Below are 24,234 nucleotides of genomic sequence, written 5' to 3'. Positions count from 1 at the left end.
GCCCCTTCCCCCCCACAGTTAGAATCCCTCCCTAGGACACACTTAACCCCTGCAGCGCCCCCTCCTGGTTAACCCTTTCACTGCCAGTCACATTTACACAGCAATCAATGCATTTTTAAATTGCACTAATCGCTGTATGTGAATGGTCCCAAAATAGCATCAAAAGTGTCCAATCTGTCCACTGTAATGTCGTCACAATAAAAAATACAAAAAATTAAAAAAAAAATTGCTGATCTCCGCCATTACTAGTAAAAAAACAAAATTATTAATAAAAATGCCATAAAACGATCCCCTATTTTGTAGACGCTATAACTTTTGCGCAATCCAATCAATAAACACTTATTACGATTTTTTTTTCTACCAAAACTATGTAGAAGAATACGTATGTAAACTGAGGAAAACATTTATTTATTTTTTGGGGATATTATAGTAAAAAATAATGCGTTTTTTTTCAAAATTGTCGCTATTTTTTGATTGTAAAAAATAAAAACCGCAGAGGTGATCAAATACCACCAAAAGAAAGCTCTATTTGTGGGGAAAACACAAATACGCATCAATTTTGTTTGGGAGCCAAGTTGTACGACGCGCAATTGTCAGTTAAAGCAACACAGTTTCGAATCACAAAAAGTGCTCTGGTCTTTGGCCAGCCAAATGGTCTGGGGTTTAAGTGGTTAAATGGCATGAACATAACATAAAAATCCTATCTCAATATTTTAAAAGTAATCCAAGTACTCAGCCCAGCTCAGCTTATGTACAGATAGGACTGGTTATACATAAATCAGGGTCATGTGCAAAAATCAAACGGAGTCCACCTTGGCTGGAATACTGCAAACCCCCTGACACAACCCACTTTAAAAAAGTACATTATAACCTGCCCCATGTATCTTTCTACCAATTTCAACCACCTAACAGTTAGGCTCCATTCACACTTATGCAACTTGTCATTTGACTGTGTGCACACAGTTGCATTACAAGTCGCAGCCCATAAATTTCAATGAAAGTGGTTCAAATCTATGTGACTTAAATTTGCAGCAAGTTTAAAAAGGATCCTGCACTACTTTGATGTGCCTTGAGTGCTATAGTCTGCAATGTAAATTCTCAAAATATTCATAAAAGTCACGTGGTAGTAAACTCTCCCTGTTCAGTTTTCACAATTTAAATAATTAAAACATACTCTATAAAATGCTTAGTTTTCTTGCAATCCATAGCTGTTCACTTCTATGACATCACCAGCGCTTGCACAAAATCTCCCCTGTTCACAGCAAGCTTATCGCGCCGCTAGCCTATTCAGTAATATGCCGTGGTTTCCTCATGTCCTCTCGATGGCATTGTTCTGCAATCCCGTGAGAGTACAAGCCAATGCACAATTTCTTGTTTACACCCCGCGTGACTTGCAACATAACAGGGGGTGTAAACATTAGTGCATAGCACAGGACAGAGTTACCATAGTAATCCGGGATGAAAACGAGGCTTGGCAAAAAAATAAAAATCACTGGGCATGTGCAAGATACTGCAGGGAGAAACAGAAAGGTCAGAAGCTCACACCGCTGCTGACTCGGAATACAGTACCCAACATGGTACCGGCTTTGGCCAGGAAGGAAGAAAATAAGAAACACACATAATATTACGAAACATGCAAACGATTAACTAATTGGGTAGAATTTCATGGAAAGCTTTATCACACTGGCTGCATTGAGAAGGAGCATACCAGGGGAAGAGTTTAATGTTATCAATGTGACAGTTGGCCAATAGTCAAAGCCAAAGTCAGCAGCCAAAGTCGCACCCATCCACAGGTGCATCCAAGTTGCATCAAAGTCACAATGTAAAATTTTAATATAAATCACACAACTTTGGAGTCGCACAAATATGAATGGAGTCTTACACACGGTCGGACATTCCGGCAACCAAATCCGTTGGATAAATTCCGACGGATTTAGTCCGGAAGTGGTCCGGAAGTGGTGTTGCATACACACGGTTGGACTCAGTTGTCAGAATTTACATTTGCCAAGAACGCGGTGACGTAGGCCGCGTACAACGGGACTAGAAAACGGAAGTTCACCACGTCCGGCACCCTTTGGGCTCCTTCTGCTGATCTCGTGTTTATTGCGTGTTAGTAGAAGTTTGGTAAGAGACAATTTGCGCTTTTCAGATTTGTGCTTCAGTTTGTTACTGCTCTTCAGTTTGTGCTTGTCGGGGCGTATCTGCTTATCAGTGCGTGTAGTCAGTAAGCATTTGTTGCTCATTGTGGACTATATCTTGGTATAGTACGCTTTGATCTGCATTGCTTATTGTCTGCTCGTTTCTGCTTTTCAGGTCGTTTTTTTCAGGCATTGCTGTTTATCAGTGCTTTCTGTTGTCCGTTCTGACCAGCCGACCGTTTTAAGCCATGTTTCGTGTACGTACTCGTCGTAGAGTTTGTGCTGTGCAGGGGCTTGGTGTTGGGCTTTTAGCTTTGACACAACCCGGCCCATTAACAGGACGAGGGGAGTTTGTGGACCAAGAATTGGTTGCGCCAGCGTGACCAGTTCTCGCACATGCCTTTGCTTCGTGAGATCCGGGAGAATAGTCCTGATGATTTCAGGAATTATCTCTGGATGACGGACCCCGTTTTTCACCGTCTGCTGGCTTTGCTGTTCCCTTATATCAGCAGGCAAGATACCTGCAGGCAAGATACCTGCATGCGGCAAGCCATCGTTCTGGAGCAGAGGCTCATCGCCACGTTGCGCTACTTGGCAACAGGGAGAAGCGTTCAGGACCTGAAGTTCTCCACAGGCATCTCCCCCCAGGCTCTGGGGATCATTATTCCAGAGACCTGTTCTGCCATCATTCAGGTCCTGCAGAAGGACAATATGAAGGTAAGTTTTCTCCTTTAACATCACATTCTATGTATTTAATTATTGCTAATGTATTGGATTTCTTTCCTCATTCCCTAATTACCATGATTGCAATATGCTCTAATTGATATGCTGTGCCCCTTTGTCCTCATGCCTGCTGGAAGCGTTTCAAGTTCTTTTTTGTCCTTCATGCATATTTACCTTCCCTAACTTCCCCAGCATGCTCTTCTGGGGCCATAAACCTATAGCCTAGTCACTTAGCAATGTATTTTGTCAGCTCCATAGTATTGCTTTCCCCTAAACACCCCCTAAAATGTGTACAAATGTTATGTGTGTGCTTAAATTCATGCAGAGTGCCAGATTTATTTATTTTTGGCTGGGCCAAACTCATTAGGAACCCTCCTCCCCCCAACTGCTAGGTCAGCTGATAGCAATCCTCTATCTGCTGACTATGCCAAACCCAATAAACACTATGCCTACCTTTTTTCTGGTCAGATTTATGGACAAATTCACCAAAGTATGTAGTGCAAGGCCCTGCCTCAATACTTTCAAATGCTACAGTTTCTAGTTTTTTTTCTCCTATTATTATCTTGATAGGTAATAGCAGAATGTCCAAATGTGCTTCCACTTTACTGGTGTTCAGCAGGAGGTGAGGGGCGTGACAGGATGTGCAGAGTGGAGTGAGTGAGTGCGTGAAGACGCTGTGTGTGTCTCCCTCCCTGGCCCCCATGGCGAAAGCGCGGTGTGCCTAAAAATTACGGCCGGGTGCAGCAAGAGGAGGGTCGGAGCTGAGCAGCTTGGCAGCATAGCAGGACGCTGGACGGGAGGAGGAGCGACGGCTTTGCATCACCTTGGTGTGTGGAGATCTCGGAGATGCTCGCTGACCCCCGCTGATTTCCGCTGATTTCCGGGTTCCGTATCCTGACGGCCGCAGAGAAGGACGAGCCCACGAATACTCCCGACCAATGCCGAACCCCTCTGACCGAGAGACGCCGCTCACAGTATCGAGTAGTTCCGAACGCTCCCCCGCTCCCCGGTAAGCCGCGACAGGAGGAAGGAGGTAAGCGGCGGGACTGTGGGGGAGGAAGAAACCGGCAGACTGAGGGGCATTGCAAGCAGAGGCTTGGTGGAGCAAGTAGGGATACAGTGAAGTCCGTGGGCCGGTAACAGTTAAACAGGCACCGAAGGGGGTAAGAAAGTCCTGTATCCCCCTGTCAGTTTTTTTTTTCTTCTCTCCCCCTCTCCTTCTGGATGTTTGGATGCCCGGACTCTACCGCCCTGTGTGTGAGACTGTTATAGGAGGAAAAAAAAAAAAAGGGGAAACAAACCCCCGAACATTTTGTAAGCAGTGTTCAGGAAAATCAGACTTTGGGAACCTGTGATCTGTGGACTGACTGTGAGTCCAGCTCAGTACTGCGCTAATGTAACAACTGAACAACTATATGTATTAATTGAAGGACGGTGTCTGGGTATTAACGGGCTGAACGGTACACGAGCTGATGTGAGCAAAATAAATGTTTGTGGTGTTTTGAAGCCTAGAAAAACCAAGAAAACAGGAAGAGTCTGTGATACCTGAAATGTACATTGGGACACGGCTTTTACCGCATTTAAGGTTTATTGTTTGGTGGGCGGCAGGGTTAAAATCCTTTTAAACTGTGCTATACCCAGGATTGTTCTGAAGGAAGCGGCGAGAAAGGGAAAGTAATATGCAGCACCTGCGCTCAGCAAAAGAAAGGGGGGAAAAAAGTTCGCAACAGTCCGCCACAGCAGCCAAATTAGAACAGTATGCTCATAACCCGGCACAGTCTTCTCAGACTCCTGCAAAAAAAGGACAGTCAAAGGTGCAGCAAGGTGTAATGACCGAAAGGAAAAGTATGGGACAGTCAAACATTAATATTAATATGCAGGCTGGAGCAGGGGCAAAATCCTCAGTAAATAAAAATGCGGATGCAGGGGAACAGTATACAGAAACTATAACAGGCGACTCCCCCTTGATAGAAAAAGAGCCAACTATAAAGGACGTGCTATTGGCCGTAAATGCATGTAACATCTCTCTGAAAGAACTTTGTAAACAAATGAAGGGAGTGAAGGAGGATCTACTAGTGGTAAGGCAAGACCTACAGAAAGTGGTGGAAAGAACGACAGAACTTGAGACGAGGACTAGTAGACTAGAAGATGATACAACCTTCTTAATTAAAGAAGTAGAAGGCTTGAAGGAGCAGTTTAGTAGTTATAGAACAAGAATGGATGAAATGGAAAACAGGCTCCGGAGGGACAATGTGCGAATAGTGGGACTTCCTGAAAAAAGCGAGGGTGTAAACCCTGCTGAATTTATGGAGCATCTTTTGGTTGATCTGTTCGGAAGGGAGGCTTTTTCGACAACATTCTCTATAGAGAGGGCACATAGGGTACCCTTTAGAGCCCCACCTGAGGGGGGGCGCCCTAGGCCATTACTGATGAAATTACTCAATTATAAAGATAAAGTGGTGTTATTACGGAAAGCAAGGGAAATGGGGAATGTATTGTATAGGGGTGTTAGAATTTCATTATACTCTGATTTTTCCCCAGAACTCCAGAGAAAAAGGGCAGAGTTCTTTCAGGTGAAACGCAAGCTACAGAAGCTTAGTGTGTCATATGCTCTTCTTTATCCGGCAAAGTTACGGATTAATGCTCTAGGACATACTCAGGTTTTCTGCTCCCCAACGGAAGTGGAAAAATGGATAGAAGAAAATAAAGAAAAATTTTAGCCCCTGGGGACCGTGGACAGGAGGGTGCTGGGAAGATAGGAAGAGCTGGGGGGGTATAGTATGCATGGTTCTTTTTTTTTTTTTTTTTTTTGTGTGAAAGGGGGGGGGGGGGGGTGGGAGGGAGGTAACACACAGCGAGGGTAACAGGTGTGGGTGGTGAATAGGTTGTGAAGAGAGTGGTACATGGTCACTAATAGCCCCTTGGGTAACACCTGGGAAGGTGGGGGAGGGGGTAGAATGGGAGGGGAGGGAAGAAAAGGGGGGAGGTTGAGGGTGGGAAAAAAATATAAGTTTGCACTAAAAGAAGTTCAGGAGATAATCCAAATAAAGAAAGGATACAAAGTTAGGGGTGGTAAAATATGGGGTGGTAAAAAACAAGGAAAATCTGTTGGTTTCACGGGGAAAAATGGTAACAAACAATTATATAGTATAATTCACGTTAAGAGACACATAATATATGAAATAATGATGATGTTTGGGAAATTTATTATTATACTGTGGTTTAATAATAGGGGAGGTTGGTATAATTTAATTAAAAGGGTGGGAGTGGATCCTAGCAGTGTTTTCATAAGACTGTTCAGCTTATTCTCTCTCTATCCTGCTCCACTTCCCTTTTTCATCTATTGGTGTTAATGCAGGATGGAAAAATTAAGGTAGGCTCCTGGAATGTGAGGGGCCTGGGGACGCAGGTGAAACAAAAAGCGGTGCTTTCAAGGTTGGAGGGATATGGAGCAGGGTTGTTATGTCTGCAGGAGACTCATTTAAATAGAGACACAATATACCGGTTGCAGAGTAGAAAATACCAATCTCAATACCATTCTGTTTACTCGACATATAGTAGAGGGGTGAGTGTCTTGGTAAGAACGGGGGTGAATTTTGTATGTAAGCGGGTTAGCCTGGATGAAAAGGGTAGATACATTTTCCTACACTGTTTAATTGAAAATAGAGAATGTATGTTGGCAAATATTTATATTCCCCCACCATTCAAAATGGAAGTGCTTTTTAAATTACAGGACTTCCTAGTTGGGATAGATGGTGTTCCTATAATAATAGTAGGGGATTTCAATACGGTTTTAGATATTAAAGTTGATAGATTCCCAGAAAAAAAACTGGTGGAACCGGTTGGGCAGGGGAGAATGGGTCAGTACCTGGAAGAGTTAGGACTGCTGGAGAACCGGGAATCCAGGAGTCCGGCAGTATAGTTGTCACTCGGTAGCGCATTCTACACTATCCAGGATTGATATGATACTGGGGAATGACCTTGCCCTACATATGGTGGAAAAGATTGAATACCAGCCCAGGGGGATTTCAGATCATTCTCCAGTGATAGTAGCATTGAAAATGAGAGAACGAAGGGTACAGAGGGCGTGGAAATTGAACCCGCTCTGGTTAGAACTAATAAAAAAAGATACGGAAGAACGCCCTGAGAGAATCCAGTGGGAGCTAAAAGAATTTCTAAAAAATAATCGGGGTACAGTAAGGTCAGGGATCCTATGGGATACTCTGAAAGCCTACCTGAGGGGTCTGCTGATCCAATCAATAGCAAAAATAAATAGAAAATCCAAGGAGCAGGAGGTAAGAATAGGTAGAGAAGTGTTGGAGGCTGAAAGAGATTTTATTAGTGACCCCATCCAGGGTAAGAAAAAAATCTGGTTAGACAAACAAGAAGAATTTAGGTTAATAACCCTGAAGAAAGTGGAGATACAACATATGTTACATCGGCAAGTCTCCTTTGCTGAAGGGGAAAGTATGGGAAAAATGTTAGCACAACTGGTGAAGAACAACATGGGCCCCTCCTCAATCCCGGCGATTAGGACAACTGAGGGAGAAGTTATAACGGAAACTGGGAGTATATGTCAAGTATTTGGAGGATACTATAAAAAACTTTATACTGCACAAAAAGTGGGGATGGATGAGCAGATGGAAACATTTTTAGGCCACCTAAAAAAAAAAAAAAAAAAGGAAACCAAATGTGCTTCCATTTGTTCCTTTTTTTGGTATTATGACACTTCTTACCTGTCCGGTGGGCTGCCAATAGTGTAAGTAAGGAGGGGCTGGCCAAAGTATCACACATTATTTCTGCATTCAGCTCACAATGAAGTGGAGAGGGTTATCTGTCCAAAACACCCCCCCCCCCTCATTTTTTGCAAGGGCCCATCAGATGGGGGATGGGGGGATGGGGGGGGGTGATGACTCTGATAAGAGGTCTTATACTTTAGGTTTAAATACTCATTTCCCAAAATATTATACTGATGTTGTCAAAAAATGTTTGTGTCTAATCTGCTTGCAATGTTGATGTGCAAAATTAGTAATTTGTTTTCTTGTTTCACTCCACAGTTTCCTTCAATGCCACAGGAATGGCAGACTGTGGCCTCCCACTTTGCCAGCCGTTGGGACTTTCCCAATTGTGGAGGTGCAATTGATGGGAAACACGTCCGCATCGTCCCACCCCCCAACTCGGGGTCGTACTATTAAAATTACAAGGGGTTTAATAGTATTGTGATGTTGGCGGTGGTATTAGTGACCTATGACTTCCTTTATGTGGATGTGGGCCAAAATGGCCGGATGTCAGATGGTGGAGTGTTCGCACGGACGGAATTCTACTGGCGTCTCCAGAGTGGCAGTCTGGGCTTGCCACCCCCAGAGGATAATGGAGAAGAACTCCCATTAGTTTTCGTCGCGGATGAGGCGTTTGCTCTGGCAAACCACCTGATGCGGCCTTTCCCAATGAGGACCCTCACCCCGGATCAGAGGATCTTTAATTTCCGGCTGGCCAGAGCCACAAGAGTCATGGAGAATGCTTTTGGAATACTGGCCAGCCGGTTCCGCCTATTTTTGACGCCAATCCACATGGCGGAATATAAAGGAAATCACATTGTGCTAGCCTGCTGTGTTCTGCACAATTTTTGGAAAAAAAACATTCCTCAAACCATGTGGTCTCAGTTGGCCCAGATGCAGACTTACCGGAAAATGACAACCTCACGGCCCTTGAAGCTGCTCGTCCTGGCTTGCCCCCCAAAGCGCCCACAAGGTCAGAAACCAATACATGGAGTACTTTGTGGGTAGGGGGGCCATTGATATGCCAGACAATGTCTGAGAGGCATTTTTTTAATAAGTTTCAATAATCTTTGTTTTCATTTACTGCTTGGCTTTGTTTTAGGTGTCTCATAGGTATTTATGCTGTTTTTTTGTGCCTTTTTTAACAACAGTGCAAACCCAAGTTCTGAGCAAGATGAGGTGACAGTCTCTTCTTCAGATAATCTTATTATGTTGTGGGTCTGCTACACACACACACCTTGTTTTTGTTGATAATGTATGTAGTGCATTACTGACAAAAATATTGCTCATTTTTAGCACCATGGCAGAAATAGTTGGGGTCATGAAAATGGCGTGATTGGGGAAATTTAAACATCACTGTGGGTGTTTTTTACTAAAGGCACATCCACTATGCACTACAAGTGGACAGCAAAAGTGCGCCTGAAACTGCACTAGGAGTGCAAAGTGGATTTGCCTTTAGTAAATAACACCCATTGCCACAGAAACCAACAACTTTACTACAAATACTGCTTTTGCGCATTGAAAAAGGAAGCCACACATTGTTCATAATTTAACTTTTTACTCAAAGCACATTCACATGTTTGGTGTATAGAAAACATTATTTTGGGTAACATTTTTATAACTTGGCGTTTTTGTGTAAACAGGCATGTATCAAAGCATAACATACAGTACACAGGAACTTACAAAGTTCAACTTTGAAAAGTGAAGACAATATCAGACATGAGTATGTGCAAACTGTGCTGATATTGCCTTCATCGGATGGGGTGTCACCCCTGGAAAAGCCAAATTTGGAAGACGCACACACATTGAGAATACAAAAGTGCCCATTTTCCTCCTGATCCCATGCCTAATGTCAACATGTGCTATCTCCCATCATGGGGTATCAATGTACATGTTTTGGGGGTGCAACCCCTTCATCTCAGCCACTTTAGTAGCAAGGAAGGGGTTGCACCCACAAAACACGTACATTGATCCCCCATGATGGGAGATAGTACATGTTGACACACGGTGTGCATCTTCCAAATTTGGCTTTTTGAAAAATATAAAAGTTTTTCGGAGAAATAAAAAACTATGCTAGCTAGTTTGGGGTGTTTCAGACTCTCCCGAAAACATCAATGATGTTCTTCGTTTTCTGTTGAACATCATTGATGTTTTGCTGTATATTTTCTAAATCGCGATTGCACCCCATTATCTCCCCAATAAGGATCTGGGCACTTTCACTGGTAAAATGTGATTCTTCTTCCACATAACTTAAAAAAAAAAAACACACCATGTATTATAAATATGCAGACATATATTGATTAGCTTACCGGAAGCTGTGGTCTCCTACACTCCCCTGTTGTGGTGACAATTTGTCCAACTTCAACAATCCCTCCTTCCTCCTCCTCCTCTGCTTCTGGTGTTGGAATTTTCCCTTCTTTGGGTTGTGTGGGGTCCCTGGTGTCCTCAGAGGATCCTGAGTCTTCTCTCCCCTATGAGAATGTAAAAAAGGAATACTTAGCATACAGAGGGCAGAAATAGGAATATGAAACATTGCTTGGAATTGTCGTACAATTGTGTTTAGTGGCCGAGTTCAAAGGTGAAAACATTATTTTTGACACTTTCTAAAGCTGGAATACTTACCTGCAGTGTGAACAAATGTAGTGAAGTGTAAGTTGGAAAAACATCGTTTTGGGAGTGGGCTAACGAACAATGTTAGTACGAACGATTGAACCCATGAACTTGAAAGTGGCCATTTTAAACTGTACAACATTATTTTTATCAAAGCACATGGAGCAGTATGCAAGCAATAATAATAATATTAACACACGACAACTACTTACTTTTTTGAAGAACTCTCTTGATCCTTCTGTACTTCATGCTCCCTCAGTTTCAGGTCTGACCAGCGTTTGATCAGTTGATCCTTGGATCGTCTTAGCCCAAAATTCTTCTGAAGACTCTTCATAACTTTAGTCATGATCTTGGCCTTTTTGATATTTGGGTTTGGGTAAGGTCCATACTTCCCATCATAGTCGTTCCTCTTCAATATGTCCACTATCTGCAACATCTCTCCAAAAGACATATTTGAGGCCTTAAATCTTCTCCTCCAGGATCAGGACGTTTCAGGCTCCGGGCTTTCCTTGCCCTCCTCCTTGTTAGTGGAACTATTATTAGTGCGCACCTGCTGTGTCTCCGCCATGTGCTCTCCCCACTGTGCCGAAAGAGAAGGGGTGGGGAATAGTCTAGAAAGAACGTCAGGGGTGGTGGAGTTTCACGCATGCGCACTGTAGATAAAACGCAACACACGTGTGTTGTACATACGATCTGTGAGTACTAGAGGAAGGAGGAACTGAAACACAGATCGTTCAAATGAAGGTACAATTTTAACTTGGTATATCACTAGCCTATACTGCTTCTAGATTGAGGCCTATATTGGCACAAGATTATAGAGAGTTTAGCCTGACATTATTAGGTTTTGTCTTGTGTTGTGCCTTGCAGACAAGATGGATCCATTCAAGGAACCCCATTTTCTCGAGCTAATCATCGATATGCTCAGGGAGCTGCCCTGCCTGTGGCAGATCAAAAAACCCCTTTCTAAGGACCAAAGAAAGAGGAAGACAGCGCTGGAGAAAGTGCTTGGTTTGGTGAAGCTCATGGTCCCCACAGCATACATGACCTATGTGATGGCCAATATTGGTGCCCTGAGGAGTACTTATCTCAGGGAGCAGAAGAAGTTCCAGGATTCCCTGAGATCAGGAGATCCAGATGCCATTTATATCCCCAGGATGTTGTATTACGAGAGGCTGCATTTTCTGGCAGACCAGGGGGAACCCAGGCCACCACTCTCCAGTCTTCCTTCACCCCCAGCTGAGGCTTCCGATGTCCAACCTGGGCCTTCCAGGCAGCAACATGTGGAGGGGCCCAGCTTGAGACAGGCATAGCATTGTTGAACATATTTCTTGTTGTACATTTAATGATGTTAACTAGATGTTATTATTGATTAGTAAGTTGTGATTTAACAAAGTGGTTTACATCTCAATAGACAGCAGTGACCAAAAATGATTGGGACAAGAATTAAAAATGCTGGGCTCAGAATGATAGTCTGTTCTATTTGGTAACATTCAATTTGCAACAGTCATGAGCACAAGGTTGTGTGATTGATGACCAAAAAACTAAAACTATGTTCCATTTTCACACACAGGAAGACCTCAGCCGGGAGGAGGCTGTGGCAAGTGGCAGCCGGGAGGTCGACCATTGCCCTCCTCCTCCTGTCACAACTATAGGAGCCGTGCCACAGCCTGGAAGGAAGCCTGGCGGGAAGTGCCTAAGGAAGACTAGAGAGTGATGGCCTGGGTTCAGTCTGGTCTGACAGAAGATGCAGCCTCTTGTAGAACCACAGCCTGGGGACATAGATGGCATCTGCTCTTCCTGATCTCTTGGACTTCTGGACTGTTCTCCCTGAGATATGTACTCCTCAGGCCACCAATTTTGCATTTTCAAATTAGTTCATGTCTGCCCTGGGGGCCAAAGGCTTCGCCAAATTGACCAGTTTCTCCAGCGTTGCCTTCCTGTTTATTTGTTTGACACCTAAATAAAGGTTTTTTTTGGTTGAAGAAATACTTGCGTATGTGTTTTACTTCAAAAAGGACAGTTTATTTGTGTGTAGGCAGGTACATTTCAAAAATACAAAGTCAAATGAATAACAAGATTTACCAACAACAAACAACCTCCTGTAGATTAAAAAAGAAAACCATAATTTAAAAAGATAATAAAAAATATTGGGGAGAAGTGACGAATTAAAATATTGTATTGCTGAAATGAGTAAAAAGAATAAAGAAATACGTTTGGGAGAAGTGTGTGTGAATATGAGCAGTAAAACAACTTCATTCTTGTAGCATTGTAAAGAAAAAGAGAATGCGCTGCATGAAGAATTTTTAACATTGCAGCGTGACGAATGTGCTATATCGATTACGAGCAGTAGTTTTACCTGAGCGAGCGCTTCCGTCTCAGAATTTTATTGTGAGCATGGGTGGCACCTTGTCCGTCGGACTAGGCTACACACGATCGGAACTGACGCAATCGGATCATGTTGTCGGAAAATTTTATAGCCCAGCTCTAAAACTTGGTCCGTCGGATATTCCGCCGGAAACAGTCCGATGGAGCCCACACACAGTCGGATTATCCGTCAAAACGGTCCTATCAGACATTGTCCATCGGAATGTCCGACCATGTGTACAAGGGCTTAAAGAGACTTTTTAAAGAATTCAACTTTAGAAACTCAGTAGCACAATATTTGTACATTAGATAAGTAGCATTGGCAAATATGAATGCTTTAATACTGGCACAAAACCATTTTATAAGTAAACGTTATGCTATTTTACAAGTCACAACCATGTTATGTGGCTAATTACAAGGGTCAAGTAACCACAACAATGCTCCCACATAATCTACAGCTGTTTCCAGGAACATGAAGCCTTTTTTTTTTTAAAGTGTCACCATTTATGACTACAAAGCACTGGATATTTTAGAAAGTGACTAGACATGTGCAGAATGGAAAAACTGGTTTAGATTTTTTGTTATGTTTCGTTATATTACATCGTTTGGGAATTTGTTTAGTTTTGTTTATTCATTTTGTAACAAATTCAGATTGGGTGAAAAATGATAGTCTAATCCAAATTCTGTGTAAAGAATACCTGGTTGTTAAGGAGCGCAGAGACAGATCAACCAGCGCTAAACATATAAAATATACACAAAGCAAAATCCTGCAGCTAGAATACTATAGGACAAAATACCAAATCCCACAATCAAAAATAAAAATACAACAGTACAGCGCAGATACACAACACAAACTAAATAACAAATAAATAGAATGCAGAATAGATAAGGGAAGCATCAAGAGTCCACAAGTGCAGAGTGTCTTCTTTCAACAAAATGAGAAGTGATGATGTGATCCCTTCCACCGGAGGATAAGATGGACTCTCACCTTAAGCAATGGACCCCTGACAAGTCAGACAGGTCAAACAAGCATATCCCCACCAGGGGTAAATCACAGGTAACAGCTTTCCAGTGCTGGTGCTCCAAAGGTTAATCCTTCTCATATCCCTTATACCAGCATAATCCCGTGAAGTATATATAAAAATATAAAAGGGCAACAAATAGTGCTCTCCGTTTCAAAATTTATTAAAAAAGCAGATTTAAAAGAATACACTCACATGGTATGGCACTGCTCTCCAGTGCCAAGTTGCAGACAAAGTTATAATACAGTCAGAAAAACCATCCATGCACGGATCAGCGTTGTAAACAAGTGGGTGATGTCACGGCTAAAGTCACGTGGTCCGTACGCGTTGCGTCCCCACAAGGTAGGCGGGACTTCATCAGCGGCGACGGCGTAACGAAAAGCACCCGCTTATATACTAATAATGCTATTCGATAGCCAATAAGATTCGATGGCCAATAACGGATTCGATGGTCAATAAAAAATGTGATGGTCAAAACGAAATTCGATGGTCAATAAGAGATCGCCCATGCGCAGGTCGAATCCTGAGGCGAACATTACAAACGTGACCCCGGAAATAGGAAACACACAAAAGACCAGGCATGGGGGAAAACGAAAGGGAGATTCAAACACTCTGCCAGATAAATGAAATAAGCACAGATGAAACCTTGCTCCCTAAAGCCCAAACAATTGATAGGGCAGGGCTATACAAGCCTCAAACCGAAGCAAGGGTATATTGGATCACAAATAAAATCTCCAACTGTACCCTAATTATAGAAAAAAAAAGTATATTTCCAAAAGAGAGAAAAGGAATTATACCTAAAAGGGTAATAAAAAGTAATAAAAACAATGAAATTTAGGCAATTTGTAAAAATTACTAACAATTTCTTCCAATCTAATTGACACTTAATATCAATTCTATACAGGGAGTAAAAATTCCTCATATAGTCTAAACTGACAATTCAGCTCGACACCAAATCAACCAATAACACGAGACGTCACCCGTAGCAACCCTGATCCGTGCATGCAAAAAAAAAAAAAATTGAATAAACTACCTATCCGAAATAAAACAATTTAAATCAAATTCTACATTAAGGCCCCCAGGGGTAAGAACCTTAGTTTCGTGGATCCAATATGGTTCTCTCCGAGTTGTCGCAAAACATTCCCTCCACGTCAATGTTTGTTTACTTTTTCTATACCCCAGAAGCTTAAACTTTTTGGACTCGGAGCGTGAACTAATTTAAAATGCTGGGACACATTATGTGTTTTAAGGCCTTTTTTAATGTTGTTGACATGTTCTCCCAGTCTAACATGGAGGGGCCTAGAGGTCTTACCTATATATTGAAGGCCGCAGCCACACTGAAGCATGTATACGATCCCCACAGTCGCACATGTAATTAATTGGTCAATATTATATTCCCTATTATTGGCTGCGGCCACAAAAGATTTTCTCTTTTTAACATTACATTTAGAATGTTTGCATGCAGTACATCGTCCGCATGCGTAGAACCCATATAAGAATGAAAAAAGCCTGCTCTCTGTTTGTACAGGGGGATCAACAACACCAGGAGCTAATTGGTCCCGCAAAGAGGGGGCTTTTTTATATACAAAAGAGGGGCGTTCAGGTAGGAGAGGTCCCAAAATGCGATCCTGTCTTAAAATGAACCAATTTTTTGCCACCAATTTTTCAAATTTTTTATATTGGACGCTATAATCTAGTACCATCTTGAAATTCGTCCCATCCACACTAGACTCTCTCACCCTGTCAGAGACCAATAAGGACCTATCCAGCTGTTGAATTCGAGAAATTTCATTGTCAAGTTCTAATTTATTGTAACCTTTCTCTTGGAATCTAGAGGACAGAATTTGTGACTGACCAATAAAATCTTCAACATTAGAGCAATTGCGTCTCAATCTCACAAACTGTCCTCTGGGGATGTTACACAACCACAATCTGTGATGGCAACTCCCCAGAGGAACGTATGAATTACGATCAGTTGGTTTAAAATAGTTATTAAGACGCAATTTCTCCCCCTCCCTTCTAATTTCGAGATCCAAGAATACCATCTTGTCCCGGCTATAATTCCAGGACAGCTGGATATTCTTGGTATTAGCATTCATGGTACCCACAAATCTGTCTAAACTAATTTGATCACCCTCCCATACCATTATTAGATTGTCAATGAATCTTTTATAACAAATTAACTCAGGAGGGCGACTTGTTAAGGAGCGGGCTGTGTTTCTCCTCCTAGCAAGCAAGGTAGTGACCCAATGGTCACTACCTTGCTTGCCGAGAGGAGAAACACAGCCCACTCCTTAACAACATGCTTAGTGGTGTGGTGTGCTCAGCACTGTACAGCATTATAGGCATCCTCATGGGGCCCCAAACACTTTCCAGAGGGCCATAGACTTCGTCCTGAGACCTCAGGAGCCTATCTTGAGAACAATGTCATCTTTAGTAAGGACTGGGAGAGTCACTTACCGAAGGTCCAGTTGGTCTTGGATGCCCTCCGAAAGGCGGGGTTTACAGTGAACCTGGAAAAGAGTAAGGTTGGGTTGGAGGAGGCCTGCTACCTGGGGTATGTTGTAGGCAGGGGTGTGTTTAAGCCCCAACTAAACAAGGTGGAGGCTATTCATAAATGGCCCCGTCCACTCACAAAGAAACAAGTGCGTTCTTTCCTTGGCATTGTGGGCTATTATAGGAGGTTTGTCCCCAACTTTGCCAGTCTAGCAGCACCTCTAACTGATCTCACCAAGGGAAAGAATGCAACTGTTGTTCAGTGGAGTGCAGAAGCAGTGTTCTGCCGATTGAAGCAAGCTTTGTGCCAGGAACCAGTGTTGGTAGCTCCCGACTTCCAAAAAGAATTCCTAGTACAAACAGATGCCTCAAAATTGGGTCTGGGTGCAGTACTGTCCCAGATGATTGGGGACGATGAGCACCCTGTGGTGTACTTGAGCCAGAAGCTCACACCAGCTGAGAGGAACTATTCCATTGTGGAAAGGGAGTGTCTCGCAATAAAATGGGCTTTGGAGACACTCCGCTACTACTTGTTGGGCCGACCCTTCAAGTTAGTTTCAGATCATGCACCACTTAAGTGGATGGCCCAAAATAAAGATAAAAACTGCAGAATCACTCGGTGGTTCCTTGCTCTACAGGACTTCAGGTTTGTAGTGGTACATAGACCGGGAAAGGTACATCAGAATGCGGATGCCCTTTCCTGGGTCTACTGCCACTGGAGTCGTGGTGTCCAGACCCCTGGCCTGGAACAGAGGGGGGATATGTAGATGGTCAGCCTGGGGAAGGATTAAGAGGGGGTTAATTGAAGAAGGCAAGTACTTCCCCTTCAGGCCTGCTTATTATCAGTTGTGCTAAAAGTGTCAGTGTGGATTTGTTAAGTAGGAGAGAGAGACACAGCAGCACGCTGTGTGGAAACTTCCATTGCTGGAAGGTGTACCTGCTGGGTGAGCTTAAACCACAAAAAGACTTTAGCTGTGTTTGGAGCTATGAACTGTTACCTCTAAGCCTGTGGGATGATGAACTGTGAGCTGTACCTGTGTGCACATCCGTGTGATAAGACAAGTCTGTCTGATCTTATGTTTTTTGTTTTGCTGAATAAAAGCCAATTTTATTTTAATGGACTGCCTCTGAGCCAGCTCTTCGCCCCCTGATCCCCTACAATAGATAATGTATAAAAATAGTATGAGAGGCATCTAATAGCACAACGCGTTTCATGGCTATGTATCTGTGCAGGATAGGTAGCGACCCAGGAGAGGTCCAGGAAGTAAATGTTTTTCCTGGTGCCTCCATGGCAGCATAGCAATGATTGACGGCTACACCCTCGATCAACCCACAGGACCACGTAACTCTATAAAAAAGAGTTAATCTCCCCTCAGGTATTCTTTTTCCTGTCCTCATCCCTGCAGGATCACAGTCCAGCCCTACCTCACCATCATATGGTGCGACCATTGCAGGTTCATGCTCTCCTGCAGTATGGAGTCTCATTAATTGGGTTGCTAAATGCACCAGATAAGTATGGGAGCATTTTTCTGTGGATCTTTTTGGGGCAGAGAGATCCAGGAGCATGTGTTCTCCTCAGTCTCCCGGCTGCCTATCACAGAATTCCCCCGGCGGGGGAGCCTTTAGTACAAGATACTGGTTTCTAATCAGCCAGGCCAATATGCTGCTTTTCCTCCTCATGGCTGGCTCCCTGGGATGGCCAGCAGCCATCACAGTGCTCTTCCTTCTTCCCCCCGGGGGAGCTGGGCTACAGCGGAATGCTTTAAGCATGCCCAGTAGCCTGCTGAAGCCAGGCAGCGGGCAAGCTGAAATTTCCTATTTAAACAGCTTGAAGTATCATTTTATCCAGGCTGGCAGTGGGAAGGTATCCCTGAGTGTCTTAACCACCTTCTCTCTCTCTAGATGGCCCTGGTCCTGATGTGTATGTGTGTGTGTGTCTATATAAATATAAATATATAAATATAAATATATATATATAAATATATATATATATATATATATATATATATATATATATATATATATATATATATACATATATACACACACACACACATCAGGACTCTACCTTGGCCAGGGCCTGTATATATATATATATATATATATATATATATATATATATGCGCAAGCATATATTTATTTTTTATTATTATTTTATCTTCCCATTCCTAGCTGCCTCTGATATCATCATGCTGCATAATAAAAAACATCCTCAACATCCCACTAGGTAAGGGCTGCAACATTTGGGTAAGTCTCAAAAAAAAAGAGCTTTCTCGGGGCATTTGGAAATATCTCGTTGTTCTTTTATTTCCACAGCCCGCACCGAGAATCATCTCGCAGATCTTCCCACAGAGATTCTGCCGATAGGTCAAGAGGTCACAGAAGCTCTTGGCTTTCGCACACATCATCTGCGTATGCTTCCCGCAGCAGTTGGAGATCACCCCAACATGTCTCAAGCAGGCATAATTCCCAGGGCAGGTCAGCACATCCAGGGAAGAAGGCCTGCTGGGTCTGTGGGAAGCAAGCTCTCCCGGATAAATTGGCATGCAGTCAGTGCCTCTTGGAAGCTTCATTCAACACCCCAGAGAAAGCCATGTCACTCCCACCAGAAAAGATCCCGATATTCACCCAGAAGGTGAAGCAGGCGTTAGGGAGCCGCTCCATGCCAGCAACAGGTTGTCTGAGCCTCCTAGGGTCCCATTCATCCTGTATACCAATGGTGAAGTGGGCCAGGTGGCATCTGCGAGACTTCCAGTCAGGCTTTCTGGCGCAGTGGAGAAGGAAGCACCTGGTGTAATTAACAGTCATCACCTTGTCAATGAAGTCCAGCCTCTGGTGGTGGACAAGACCACCCAACCTTCTGGTTCACCGGTTCCTGGGACCCATCTCATGGTCAGTCCTTACTTCGGATGCAAGCCAGCTAGGATGAGGGGCACACTTCCAAAACCAACTAGTGCAAGGGAGGTGGCGATTCAATGCAGAAGGGATGAATTCCAACTTCCTAGAGCTAAGGGCAGCATGGATGGCAATCTTACATCTGGATCCACTATTCAGGGGTAAGGCCACATTGCTCCAGATGGACAACAGAGAGCGGCAGTGGCTTATGTTCGAAACCAGGGGGGGACACGCAACAGGCCCCTAGGCTGCGAGCTAGCCCCGATTATATCTTGGGCCAAGAAAAACTTGATTGACCTTTGGGCCGCTTACATCCCAGCCCGCGAGAATCAACTAGCCGATCATCTCTCTAGATCTTTCAACAACATCGAGTGGTCACTGAATTAGGGCGGCACAGTGGTGTAGTTGGGCGGCACAGTGGTGTTCGGGTGGCACAGTGATGTAGTGGTTAGCACTCTCGCCTAGCAGTAAGAAGGGTCGCTGGTTTGAATCCCAAACACGACACTACCTGCATGGAGTTTACATGTTCTCCCTGTGCCTGCGTGGGTTTCCTCCGGGTACTCCAGTTTCCTCCCACACTCCAAAGACATGCAGGTAGGTTAATTGGCTTCTGTCCAAAATTGGCCCTAGTATATGAATGGGGACCTTGGATTGTGGGCTCCTTGGGGGTAGGGACTGATGTGAGTGTGCAATATACAGGGATAGGGACAAAGGGACAATTGTAGACACTCACTCAGGTTGAATTGGATGGACTGGTGTCTTTATTCAACCTTACTAACTATGTAACTATGTAAATCCACAAGTTTTAAGCTGGATATGCCAACAGTGGGGTACTCCCCAGATAGATCTTTTTGCCTCCCCATTGAATGCCAAAACTCCTCAGTTTTTTTCGAGGTTCCTATCTCCGAGGTCAGCCGGGGTAGATGCCCTAATCAAGCCCTGGAATTTCCAGAAGGGGTATGCATTTCCTCTGATTCCCCTGATACTGAGGTTCCTCCAGCGGCTGACATAAGAGAAGGTCACTATCCTGCCGGTCATCCCATACTGGCCGAGGAGATCATGGTTTCCGCTTCTAATCAAGATGGCTTTGTGCAATCCACTTCTGCTTCCCCACTCGGACAACCTCCTATCGCAAGGTGACTTCTTCCTCCCACATGTGGAGATCCTGGACTTGAGGGCCTGCAAATTGAGCGGAAAAGACTGGTCAGCCTAGAGTGCTCACATGAAGTTATACAAACTTTGTAGCAAGCAAGGAAGTCATCTACCAATACCACCTACTATAGGGTATGGAAAAAATTCACCCAGCTGGCAGAATCCAGCCATTTCAATCCACTGGATCCTGGAGTTCATAATGTTCTACTCTCCTTGCAGTCGGGCCTGGACTTAGGCTTAGGTCTAAACACGCTGAAAGTTCAGGTTTCGGTCTTATCAGCCTTAACAGACACACGCTGGGCACTGGAGCCCCTCGCAGACTGCTTCCTAAAAGCTGTACTAAGGTTGCATCCTCCTAGGAAAACTCTTTACCCCAAGTGGGATCTGACAGTTGTCCTCAACGTCTTAGCCAGTCCACCCTTTGCACCCACTGAAGAGTGTAAATTGCATGATATTACATGGAAAACAACATTTCTGATTGCCATAACATTAGGGTGCAGGGTGTCGGAAATTCAAGCTTTGGGAGCTAGAGAACCCTACGTCACGTTTTTTTCCAGATATGGTGGTTCTGCAGCCTATTCACCAGCTTTTTTCCGAAGGTACCATCAGTTTACCAAATTCATCAAGAATGGGTTCTCCCGGCCTTCAGAGAAGATCCAACCTCTTCAAAACGACATGAATTGGATGTGGCCAGGTCCCTGAGGCATTATTTAGAGTTGACACAGCAATTACGCAAGGATCGCCATCTGTTTATTCCCAAGGGTGCAAGGAAAGGAATGCCGGCATCCAAGACGACCTTAGCCAGCTGGATCCTAAAACTAATTCAGAGGGCATGTCGGGCTAGTGGGCTCCTAGTCCCAGTTGCGGTGAATGTTCATTCGAGGCGGGGAATGGCCTCTTCATAGGCAGCCTTGGTGCGGGTCTCCCCTGAGACAATTTGCAGAGTGGCTAGTTGGTCATCCTTCAACATCTTCATGTCACACTATAGACTAGATCTGGCAGTCCACACCTCCCGAGATTTTGGGAAAAAAACCTTAGAATTATCAGCTCTGAAAAATCATTATTGCAGTACCCTCCCTGTAAGCAAGTAATTTACCATTGGTATTCTGCCATGGAGGCACCAGGAAAACGAAAAATTGAATACTCACCTTTCCGTAATTTTTCTTTCCTGGTGCCTACCCATGGCAGCATACACCCTCCTTTCAGTAATCCTTAATGTTCTGAAGACTAGTTACAAAGAATACCTGAGGGGGAGTAACTTTTTTTTTTATAGAGTTACGTGGTCCTGTGGGTTGATTGAGGGCAGAACCATCAACCATTGGTATGCTGCCATGGGTAGGCACCAGGAAAGGAAAATTACGGAAAGGTGAGTATTCAATTTTACACTTTGACCTCCGAAATGACCGGCCAACTTGTGGTCATGAAAAGTCTTTAGGATTAGTGACCTTACTTTGTGAGGGACAAAGACCTTGTTCTGAGCCCTAAACAGATTATCACGTTCTTCCAAGGAGGACACTACTGGATCATTACAAGGCTGGGGTTGTTTTGATGGTGGCTGCCAAGTCAGATTGCGTGAGCAAGAGGAAGTTTTGTGGAGACAGGATGGTGCTGGGTTCAGTTAACTAGGAATATTCAGGGAACATCTGGGAAAGTGCATCTGCCTTGCCATTTTTGCATCAGGGCCGGTAAGAAATGTGGAAGTGGAACCTAGAAAAGAAGAGTGCCCAACAGGCTTTTTGGGGTCTTAACCGTTTGGCAGTCCTGAGGTATTCTAGGTTCTTGTGGTCAGTGAAAATTGTGATAGGATGGGTTGTACCCTCTAAGAGATTCCTCCACTCTTCTAGAGTTAACTTAATGGCCAGTAGCTCTCGATCGCCCACGTCATAATTTTTCTCATGAGGGCTTAACTTCTGAGATGCAAAGGCCACTGGATGCAGAAGGGCTTTGGGCCCTTGTCGCTGCAAAAGGATGGCCCCGTAGCAGTTTTAGAGGCATCGACCTCCAACACATATGGCAGAAGTGGGTCTGGATGCTGAAGAATGGGTGTGGTAGTAAACAAAGTCTTTAATTTAGTAAAGGCTTCCTGAGCTTCTTGGGATCACTGGAACTGACCGCGTTGACGGGTCAACTGAGTGATGGGGGCGACAACCCAATGAGAACCCAACAATAAATCTTCAATTAAAATTAACGAAGCCTATGAACTGTTGCACAGCTTTTTTGTCCCCTGGAGCAGGCCAATCCAGAATTGCTTTGACCTTCTGATGGTCCATGGCGATTCCTTCGGTGGAGATGACAAAGCCTAGGAATTGAACCATAGTCTTTACCTTAAGGCAGAAAAATGTGAATTTGAAAAGTCTGTGTTGTCTGAAGATGGTGAGGACATTTTTTACATGGACCCGATGAAGTTTTCGATAGTGGCAGAAAAAATAAGGATGTCATCCAAGTAAACCACTACAAAGTCATCAAGGTAGTCTCTAAAGATATAATTTACTAGGTGTTGGAAGGTGGCCGTTGTGTTCCACAGGCCAAATGGCATCACCAAGTACTCATAGTGACCAAATCTGGATCTGAAGGCTGTTTTCCACTCATCACCGGCACAGATTCAGATGAGGTTATAGGCACCCCATAGATCTAATTCGGAGAATATGCTGGAAGTCCGGAAACGCTGGAATAACTCTGGGGTGAGTGGAAGCATGTAATGTTTCTTGATGGTTATTTTGTTAAGTTCTCTGTAATCAATACAGGGTCTGAGAGAGACATCTTTTTTCCCCACAAAGAAAATACCGGCCCCAGCTGGAGCTGAAGATGGGCGAATAAAGCCTTTTTATAGGTTCTTGTCAATATAGGCTTTGAGAGACTTTAGTTTAGTCTCGGACAATGGAAATATGCGCCCGAAAGGGATCTCAGAGCCAGGTAACAGTTCAATAGGGCAGTCGTAAGACCAATGAGGTGGCAAGCGGTCGGCCTTCTTTTTTATCAAACGCATCTTTAAATTCTAGATATGCTGGAGGGATGTGCTGGAGGTTATCCAATACTGGAATGACTGCCATGTACGGAGCTGGAGCTGGAATGAAACCATGCTGGGTACAGTAAGAGGACGTGAAGGAGACCCTTTTCTTGCCCCAGTTTGGGCATCATGAGCCTGCAGCCAAGGGAGTCCTAAGATAATAGGGAACATAGGAGAGTATATGAGATCGTAGCGCAGGATTACCTGAGTCTGTGATGGTAAGGTTTGGTTGGGTTTCTTGCGTAACTGGTTCAGAGTGAGGAAGAGACCCATCAGCTAGGTGAAAAAGAAGATTTCGTTTTTTACCCTGGAATGGAATGCGCAGTCTTTGAGCAGTGGAAATGCCCAAGAAGCAGCTGCATACTCCTGAAAAAGTCATGGCCGGTAGTTGAATCTTCTCTTCCGCCAGCTGTAGGGAAACAGAAAGAGTCACGTAAGACTGAGCAAGACCTGTGGCTTGATATTTCATAACAAACTACTTACTGGGTCTCACTGGACAGTTGCGAAGGTAGTGACCAAGCCCTCTGCAGTATAGGCACAGGTTGGCCTGGCATCTCCGTTGTCTCACATCAGGGGTGAGACGAGGAAAAACTAGTTACAATTGCATTGGTTCCCCTTCTGGGGCCGAGGAACCTGAAGGGACCGGAATTGGTGGATAAGGAACGGTGGCTTTAGGGAGCATCCAGCTGGGTCAGGAGACCTGAAGGCACTCAGAGCGCAGCTCGCACATGCGTCTGTCCAGTTTCATGGCTAATTGAATTAAGTCCTCCAAGGAAGCGGGAGTCTCTACTCGAGCCAGCTCATCTTTTAAATTCTCAGAGAGGCCAAGACGAAATTGATATCTGAGGGCAGAATCATTCCAGTAGGTGTCAGCTTACCATTTGCGGAATTCGACTGTATAGTCCTCCACTTGTCTTTTCCCGTGATAGGGTGTGCAGGGTGGCCTCAGCTGTAGCGGTGTGCTGGGGTCATCATATAATTGACCCACGGCCTTGGAGAAGGTATCCACACTATTCCAGAGGGGGCTTCTTTGTTCCATGAGGCTGTGA

General features: G+C 44.1%; 1 protein-coding gene across 5 annotated transcripts in view; it reads right to left on the bottom strand.

The window, feature by feature from the left end:
- MSANTD3 (Myb/SANT DNA binding domain containing 3) overlaps positions 1-24,234 on the bottom strand; it is a 1,118,007-nt gene that overhangs the window by 726,466 nt on the left and 367,307 nt on the right. The window contains exon 1 of one of the 5 annotated variants that reach the window (XM_077491962.1): positions 9,949-10,102. The exons of the other annotated variants lie outside the window; for them this stretch is intronic. The gene's annotated coding sequence lies outside the window, so the exon portion shown is untranslated. Of the gene's footprint in view, positions 1-9,948; positions 10,103-24,234 lie in introns of those variants that run through there. 5 annotated transcript variants of the gene reach the window in all.

This window comes from Lithobates pipiens, unplaced genomic scaffold, assembly GCF_037356315.1.
Source record: "Lithobates pipiens isolate NorthernLeopardFrog02 unplaced genomic scaffold, aLitPip1_a1.2 Scaffold_19, whole genome shotgun sequence".
Lineage (NCBI taxonomy): Eukaryota > Metazoa > Chordata > Amphibia > Anura > Ranidae > Lithobates > Lithobates pipiens.
Note: the sequence above shows the minus strand (reverse complement) of the source record. Positions and strands in the feature narration are given on the sequence as shown.